The sequence below is a fragment of the Rhinopithecus bieti genome, unplaced genomic scaffold, assembly GCF_001698545.2.
Source record: "Rhinopithecus bieti isolate Rb0 unplaced genomic scaffold, ASM169854v2 scaffold_61298, whole genome shotgun sequence".
Lineage (NCBI taxonomy): Eukaryota > Metazoa > Chordata > Mammalia > Primates > Cercopithecidae > Rhinopithecus > Rhinopithecus bieti.
Genome location: NW_016823727.1, coordinates 804627 through 813305, shown reverse-complemented (window position 1 = coordinate 813305; position 8679 = coordinate 804627). Strand labels below are relative to the sequence as shown.

General features: G+C 45.5%; 1 protein-coding gene across 4 annotated transcripts in view; it reads right to left on the bottom strand.

The window, feature by feature from the left end:
* USP44 (ubiquitin specific peptidase 44) overlaps nt 1-8679 on the bottom strand; it is a 37230-nt gene that overhangs the window by 26883 nt on the left and 1668 nt on the right. The window contains exon 1 of one of the 4 annotated variants that reach the window (XM_017861759.1): nt 7244-7326. The exons of 1 other annotated variant lie outside the window; for it this stretch is intronic. The gene's annotated coding sequence lies outside the window, so the exon portion shown is untranslated. 2 more of the 4 variants (XM_017861758.1, XM_017861762.1) reach the window with 2 other exon arrangements.

Sequence of the window (8679 nt, the reverse complement as noted above, 5' to 3'; positions counted from 1 at the left end):
CCCGGCTAATTTTTTTTGTATTTTTTAGTAGAGATGGGGTTTCACCGTGTTAGCCAGGATGGTCTCGATCTCCTGACCTCGTGATCCGCCCGTCTCGGCCTCCCAAATTGCTGGGATTACAGGCTTGAGCCACCGCGCCCGGCCGTAATTTTTTGTATTTTTTAGTAGAGACTGGGTTTCACCATGTTAGCCAGCATGGTCTCGATCTCCTGACCTTGTGATCCACCCGCCTTGGCCTCCCAAAGTGCTGGGATTATAGGCAGTGAGCCACCGTGCCTGGCCTCAAACATCATCTTTTAACCTAAAAATTCTCTCAGGGCTTTATGAAGATTGTATAGATGTATAGCTATATTTTTTCAGGCTACCATATTCTTGGAGCAACCAACTAGTATTAACTGCAGGTCATCCTCTTTATGATATTTGAATCAGAGGTTGAAAAGAGGCCAGGCACGGTGGCTCACGCCTGTAATCCCAGCACTTTGGGAAGCCAAGGTGGGCAGATCACCTGAGGAGTTCGAGACCATCCTGGCCAACATGGTGAAAACCCTGTCTCTACTAAAAATACAAAAAGTAGCCGGTTGTGGTGGTGGGCACCCATAATCCCAGCTACTTGGGAGGCTGAGGCAGGAAAATCGCTTGAACCCTGGAGGTGGAGGTTGCAGTGAGCCACTGCACTCCAGCCTGGGTGACAGAGCAAGACTCCATCTCAAAAAAACAAACAAAAAAACCAGAGGTTGAAAATAGTAAGTCATCGGCCAGGCATGGTGGCTCATGCCTGTAATCTCAGCACTTTGGGAGGCCGAGGAGGGTGAATCACGAGGTCAGGAGATTGAGACCACACTGGCTAACACGGTGAAACCCCGTCTTTACTAAAAAATATAAAAAATTAGCCGGGTGTGGTGGCAGGCGCCTGTAGTCCTAGCTACTCGGGAGGCAGAGGCAGGAGAATGGTGTGAACCTGGGAGGCAGAGCTTGCTGTGAGCCAAGATCGGGCCACTGCACTCCAGCCTGGGCAACAGAGCGAGACTCTATCTCAAAAAAAAAAAGAAAAAGAAAATAGTTAAGTCCTGCCTGGTGCTGTGGCTCATGCCTGTTAATTCCAGCATGTTGGGAGGCTAAGGCAGGTGGATCACTTGAGGTCAGGAGTTCGAGACCAGCCTGACCAACATGGTGAGATCCTGTCTCTACTAAAAATACAAAAATTAGCCGGGTGTGATGGCACGCAACTGTAGTCCCAGTTACTTAGGAGGCTGGTCAGGAGAATCACTTGAACCCGGGAGGCAGTGGTGGTTGCGGTGATCCGAGATTGCGCCACTGCAGCAGTCCAGCCTGGGTGACAGAGTAAGACTTCATCTCAAAAAAAAAAAAAAAAAAAAAAAAAAAAAAAAAAAAAGTAAGTCCCAAACTGGGCAACATAGCAAGACCCTGTCTCTACAAAAAAAAGAAGAAAGAGACAAGAGAGCTGTTTTTGCAGCAATATAGTGAGATCTCATCTCTATTCAAATAATTTAAAAAATCCATACATGGCAGTGCGTGACTATAGTCCCCAGCTACTTGAAAGCTACTGAAAGAATTACTGAAAAATCAGAGGGGTAGCTAAATTTTTTTACCTCAAAAACCAACATTCCGGGCCAGGCGCAGTGGCTCATGCCTGTAATCCCAGCACTTTGGGAGGCCGAGGTGGGCAGATCACAAGGTCAAGAGATAGAGACCATCCTGGCTAACACAATGAAACCCTGTCTCTACTAAAAATACAAAAAAATTAGCCAGGTGTGGTGGCGAGTGCCTGTAGTCCTAGCTACTGGGGAGGCTGAGGCAGGAGAATGGCGTGAACCCAGGAGGTGGAGCTTGCAGTGAGCCGAGATTGCACCACTGCACTCCAGCCAGGGAGACAGAGGGAGACTCCGTCTCAAAAACAAACAAAAAACAAAAACCAAAACAAAACAAAAACAAATGACATTCCACTGTAAATTTTAGTTATCTTTGACATAATAAACTTTTCAGCTGGCCACTCCCTGTCGACCTCAGTTTATGAAGATACTTGGAAAGAAAGCATGGAAAGGGACTATACAGCTGTAAGCCCTGGAGGTTCTTACAAGAGGATATCAGGTACCGAAGGTCAATGGTATGAATAATGTAATAAAGATCTAATTGGTGTAATTAGTAGCTCAATTTTCGGATCCCTTCTTTAAAAAATATTTTAATGAAAGTCAGGAAATTACCATGAAGAATAAACATACACAAAAAAAGCCAAATTAAATTACTATTTAAAAAAGTGACAGAATGAGGGAAATGGCTGAAATACATTCCTAAAAAGAATTATTCTATACATCTGTATAGTGTGGAAAAACAAAGCAAAAAAGGATTAATCTATATGTTAAAATCGGAATAGACACTGAGATAACATTTTCATTTACTATTAAGAAGCTTCCTCCCGCCATAGCTCATACTTAGTCAAATAAGCATCATACGATATTTACATTTTATATGTCTTAGTGTCTTATAACCACAATTTTATAAAAATTAAGGTATTTCTAAAATAGCCACGATTTTATAAATATTAAGATTGTTTAAAGTCTTGAAAGACCACAAGTTAAATCTAAACTTCTTAACATGGCACATAAAAGCCTTTACACTTTGGAACAGTAAATACTTTTTTTTTTTTTTTTTGAGACGGAGTCTTGCTCTGTTGCCCAGGCTGGGGTGCAGTGGTGCGATCTCCGGCTCACTGCAAGCTCCGCCTCCCGGGTTCACGCCATTCTCCTGCCTCAGCCTTCTGAGTAGCTGGGACTACAGGCGCCCGCCACCACGCCCAGCTAAGTTTTTTGCATTTTTAGCAGAGACTGGATTTCACTGTGCTAGCTAGGATGGTCTCGATCTCCTTACCTCGTGATCCACCCACCTCGACCTCCCAAAGTGCTGGGATTACAGGCGTGAGCCACCACGCCCGGCCACAATAAATACTTTTCAACTCTCATATATGACTAACCACTTCCCAAACATCTTTTGTTAAGCTGTTTTTGGGCCTGGCGCGGTCGCTCAAGCCTGTAATCCCAGCACTTTGGGAGGCTGAGACGGGTGGTTCACGAGGTCAGGAGATCAAGACTATCCTGGCTAACAGGGTGAAACCCCGTCTCTACTAAAAAAAACACAAAAAACTAGCCGGGAGAGGTGGCGGGCGCCTGTAGTCCCAGCTACTCGGGAGGCTGAGGCAGGAGAATGGCGTAAGCCCGGGAGGTGGAGCTTGCAGTGAGCTGAGATCCGGCCACTGCACTCCAGCCTGGGCAACAAAGCGAGACTCCATCTCAAAAAAAAAAAAAGATGTTTTTGGCCAGGCACCGTGGCTCAGGCCTGTAATCCCAGCACTCTGGGAGGCCGAGGCGGGTGGATCACAAGGTAAGGAGATCGAGACAATCCTAGCTAACACGGTGAAACCCCGTCTCTACTAAAAATAGAAAAAATTAGCTGGGCGTGGTGGCGGGCGCCTGTAGTCCCAGCTACTCGGGAGGCTGAGGCAGGAGAATGGCTGTGCCACTGCTCCAGCCTGGGCAACAGAGCGAGACTGTCTTTAAAAAAAAAAAAAGATGTTTTTAACAAATTTTACTGTGAATGTTTAATTTTTAAAATTTCATAATTGGGATATAAACTATTTTCATAAGAAATGGGCATTCATATTTTACACGAACACATATACATTCTAACTCTATTGAAGAAGAAATATAAGTACCACTGGGCATAAAATAGAATACATTTAAAAATAAAAGTGTCACAGTAACCATCTCATTAAAAAAAAAAATTGAAATCTCCCAGAGGAAAATATGTCGTCCATTTTAATGAAGTTAATTTTGTAACAAAACATTTTCTTTAAACAGTAACAAACTAAACAGATCCTCTACAGGCTATTAAAAGTTGTATGATTTGTTATTTTCCATAATAAAAGATAGGAGGAAATGGTAATTTCAGTAGGAAGTAGGTCTTAGGAATTACCAACCACCACAATGCATTTGGATAAGAATGAAAACAACTTTATCCATAGTTTGTAGTAATTAGAGTAAATCTTACCCACTGGTATAAGCAGTTTTCCATTTTCCATTTACTTCACGGAACCACCATAGTATTCTGTCCTCTTAAGAAAAGTTTGTAAAACGCCAAGGGTCAAGCACAGTGCTTGGTACACAGAAAGGGGTTCAATATTTTTGAATGAACAAATTACTAAGCGAATGAACACAATGGGCTCCCAAACCCTCCCTACTCCCTCTTAGGTATGCTATTATGTCCATTGTGTGCTTTGGCACCTCTCCATGTCAATCATGATGTATTTCCTTTCCTTTATCCCTAGAAAGGCCCTGGTTATTCTTTCTTCCTTTAGAGATCTAGAATCTATAATTACCCTGATCTCGCTTGAAACTCCTCATTAAACAATAAAGGACACCCTTTTCCCTTGGGCCTTCCTCACGTCTCTAACATACCTCTCCTGAAGCAAAGATTGAATCTAGTTGAACACGTTGTAAGATAAAGCTACTGAAAGCAGTTTCTGCCTCCACGTTATTTGAATTTCTCACCCCCATCCCTACTTAACAAGTAATTTTGTTCCAAAACATTTATCATCAGTGTCACATCAACATATTTACACGTCAGCCTACTGCAGCTAACTTTGTAACAATGAGAGAAACATTCAGAGTAATACTGAGCATCCTGCCATGGGTCTGAAAAATTGAATTCAAATACTCTGTGCGTAAAATGCCTAGACTCTGCCATTCTAGCACATCTATGAGCTGACCTAGCAAGTATATCGTTAGACTACAAATTACCTTTTTCGTATGACGTGTAAAACTCCATCAAAAATGAATTCTTCCTAATAAAGTTTTTTATGGTGTCTAAAATTGCTGCGAATATCAGTTACAATTTTTACAATGATCTTTTAGCCATAAGGCCATTATTTGTAGAATCCTTCTATATTTCAGTTATTTGTCACCTATTTAGGCTGGGCCTAATAGCAAAACTGTCCCCCGTTACTGACTTCAGAGAATTATTCGGGCACACGATTTATTGCCTATCTTGATTAGACTCCTGAGCCCCCGCCCCAGCCTCTCGCTAATCTCCCTGGACCAGACAACTCCATTAGAATCTGGCACCCACGTTTGTTCTGCCTAACAGTGCAGGAAGGACAGAGACTTCAAAGCACGTGTTTTGTTTTTTTTGTTTTTTTGGCTACCAAGAAGCCAAATTTCTGTATCCTCTACCATTCAAAACCCCAATTCAGCAAATTTACACAGGGGTTTTTCCTCCACGTTAAGCAGTTAGTCGGGTACTAGAGATACACATATAAAACACAGACTCTGCCCTCAAACAACCCAATGAGCAGAAAAATTCTCTTATGCACAACGAAAACGCTGTAATAGTAAGATTCAAGTGTGTAGAGGAGAAGTTTGGTAGAGTGTATATGACACTTTCTTTTTTGTAGTACAGAAAAGATAAATCTGTAGAAAACGGAGAAAGACAACTGGGTAGAAAATTTATTTCAAATATCTAACCCAAATCTTCAACAGATTTTCCATTTTAAATATTCCAAAAGGTGTACCATTGTATAGTATACTAAATGCGGGCTCATTTATCACTTAAAAATTTTCAAGCTAAAAAAACTCAAACAATTAACATTTGGGAAGAAAACAGTACGGACTGATACACAAAGTGGTCAAAATATTTCAACTTTCTAAACCGTATGCACTGGACTGTTCAATATTAGAATATCTCTACATTTGAATTTGGATAGTCCACAGTGATAACTACTGGACTGAAAAATCTGACATCGAACATATGCAAAACTAATGGCTAGTGTGAAAAAAGCTAGAATGGGGAGAGAAAACTTGAATGTGCCAAAACATTTAAAGCCTCTTTAAAATATCCCAAGATGCTAAATTAAGGACAAAACGATTAGAGTTCCAAGAATACAAACTTTCATTTCTTTCAAGGCAACTGAATATTGAATCTCATTGAGATTATGAAATATTCTATAAGCATGTGCTTAACTCCTATTTGGCTTTCCGAATTTCACCACAGTGAACAACCCATTCTTTTTCCTTATTTACACCAAATGCTCGTTGTGAACACAACTCAAAATGGAATCCCAGGCCCCAAAAGTCACCAGCCCTACTTCACCCCCACAGGCAGCTACTTAACAGATAATAAGGAATTCAAGTGCAGGACCTGAAGGTCTTATTTCCATGCAAATTTCACAGTCCCCGTTACTTGCCCAGATACAATTAAGGCTTAAAAGGTGGCAGGAGTGGGGGACTTGGGGACTGGTCTGAGGAGAAAGTGAACCTCCCAAGGTTCCTAAATGGTTTTGCTTCCAGTATAAAAACTGCGAGAAATTATCCAGCTATCAGTAGAATTTAACAGCTCAAACTTGCATTTGAAACAATTACTATATTTCACTTTCTTTTTTCATGGGGGCGGGGGATAGTGTCTTACCTACTCTTAAATTTGAACGTATTAACAAGTTCCCCTCCGCCCACACTGACATATTTCTTATCCCCCATAATGAATTCAGCCATATGGCATTCTTTCCCATCGAAGGCCATCGGGAATGGCTTTAGGAAACTGATTTTCAAGCACTGGGATCTTTAAGCGGCAGCAGGTGCCGGCAGCGCGGGGACCGATCGATGGAGAGGAGATGGGCAAGACGCCGGTAAACCGAGCGCCACAACCGCCATCCCGAAGCGCCCCGGGACTTCGAGCATCACCTCGCGGTAATCCCAGCAGCGGGAAGGATGCGGCTGGACCCGGGCGGTGGGTGCTCCACACAGCACCCAGCCTGCGCCAGCCTCTCCGCGACGTTTGTGCCGGGGTCAGCGCGAAGCCCCTCCGCGTCCCCGAAGCCCTCGCCCGCGCCCGTTCTCCCCCAGCTCGCCCCCTCCAGCCCGCTGCCCCTGGCCGCCGCATCTCCGGGCACTCGTGAGGCGGCCGCCGGGACGGGGCCGAGCACCGCAGAACCCACCGAAACTTCCCAGGGGGCCACTTCAAAATTCGCCGGACCCGTCGCTGCCGCGCGCCCCTCGGCTCACTCCCCTCCGCGCGCCCGCAGCCCCCGTCTCTCCCTCTCTCAGGACCCCCAGCGCCTTGCGCGGCGGGAATACTCCCCCAGGTGCCTCCCGGCCCGGGGGCTGCCGTCGCACGTCCGCTCCCGCAGGGGTCCTCACTCCGCCAGTCGCCGCGGCCCCGCGCCCTCGCTCACACTCACCAGCCCGAGCCGGGGCGGCCATCTTAGCGCTCACCCCGGCCCCCCGCCCCCCGGTTCCGCGGCCTCGGCGACCCGGTCCGGCGGCTACGACAGCAGTGACGCGCGGCAGGCCCCGCCCCTCCCACAGCCCCGCCCGTGCGCCGGCTCTGCGCGGTCACCGAGAACCTGCTGGCGGCCGCCTTCCGCGCCTCGTGGCGGGGGGGTCGGGACACAGACGGTCCCCAGCGCCGCACGTGGGTCTGCGCCGACTACAAGCACTGCCTCCCCGGGCGGGCTTCGCACCTGTCGTGCCGTCGGAACCCCGGAGGGTAAACCCTGAGTGTCCTGTGTGCCTGTGAGCCGCAGAATCATCCACGGACGTCGTTAGTCTTTCCCGGAATTTCTGCGATTTACACAACGTCAAATTGTTTAGCAGAAACGCGTGGCAAATTCCGTTATCTTTAAAACCTTCCCCAATTTACTGGCATAGAAATTCTTACAGAAAACGTTTCCCTCTTGAAGCGACCCCTGGGTGTAACTTAAGTGGCGATGACGGCTGTGAATTGGGTTTCCTCGCATAGCAGAAGGGCGAGAGAGGTTCCAGAATGGATATAGGAGGGGCACCGCTATCCAGAACTGCCTAAGCTGAAATTGCCCATTTAAATAATGAAGTAGATATCGAAAAGGAAAAGGAGGGGACATTTGGAAAACAGGAACTAGCCAAGGCTAAGGTACCTGAAAATTAACCCATTTATATTTATTGGATTATTTGTGTTCAACTCTGAGCCAGATTTTGTTTTAACTGAACCTATACTCAATGACGAGCCAGTTCTACTTTGGCCACCCTGTGGAGTATACTGAAAATTTTAAAACTCTTCAAGGAGAGCTTAAAAAGAAGACAAACATGCAGAGTTAACAATACATCAGTGCAATGCAAAATCTTGCAATATCTTGCAAGCTATAAAACTGTTCCTATCTTTTCATCGTCAATTTTATTCTGGGGAGTATGTTTCAGTGGTATGACCTAAATAAAGAAATGAGTGCACAGAGGCATTCACAGCGTATTATCCAAACACTGGAAAAGGCGAGAAGGAGCGGGGCAGGATTCTAACAGGAAATGGCTAATTAAGATCCGACATAGAGGCCGGGAGCAGTGGCTAACGCCTGTAATCCCAGCACTTTGGGAGGCTGAGGTGGGTGGATCACCTGAGGTCTGGAGTTCGAGAGCAGCCTGGCCAACATAGTGAAACCCTGTCTCTACTAAAACTACAAAAATTATCTGGGCGTGGTGGCAGGCGCATGTAATCCCAGCTACTCGGTAGGCCGAGGCAGGAGAATCGCTTGAACCCAGGAGGCGGAGTTTGTGGTGAGCCGCCATTGCACTCAAGCCTGGGCGACAAGAGCGAAACTCCGTCTCAAAAAAAAAAAAAAAAAAAAAAAAAAATTTTATATAAAAA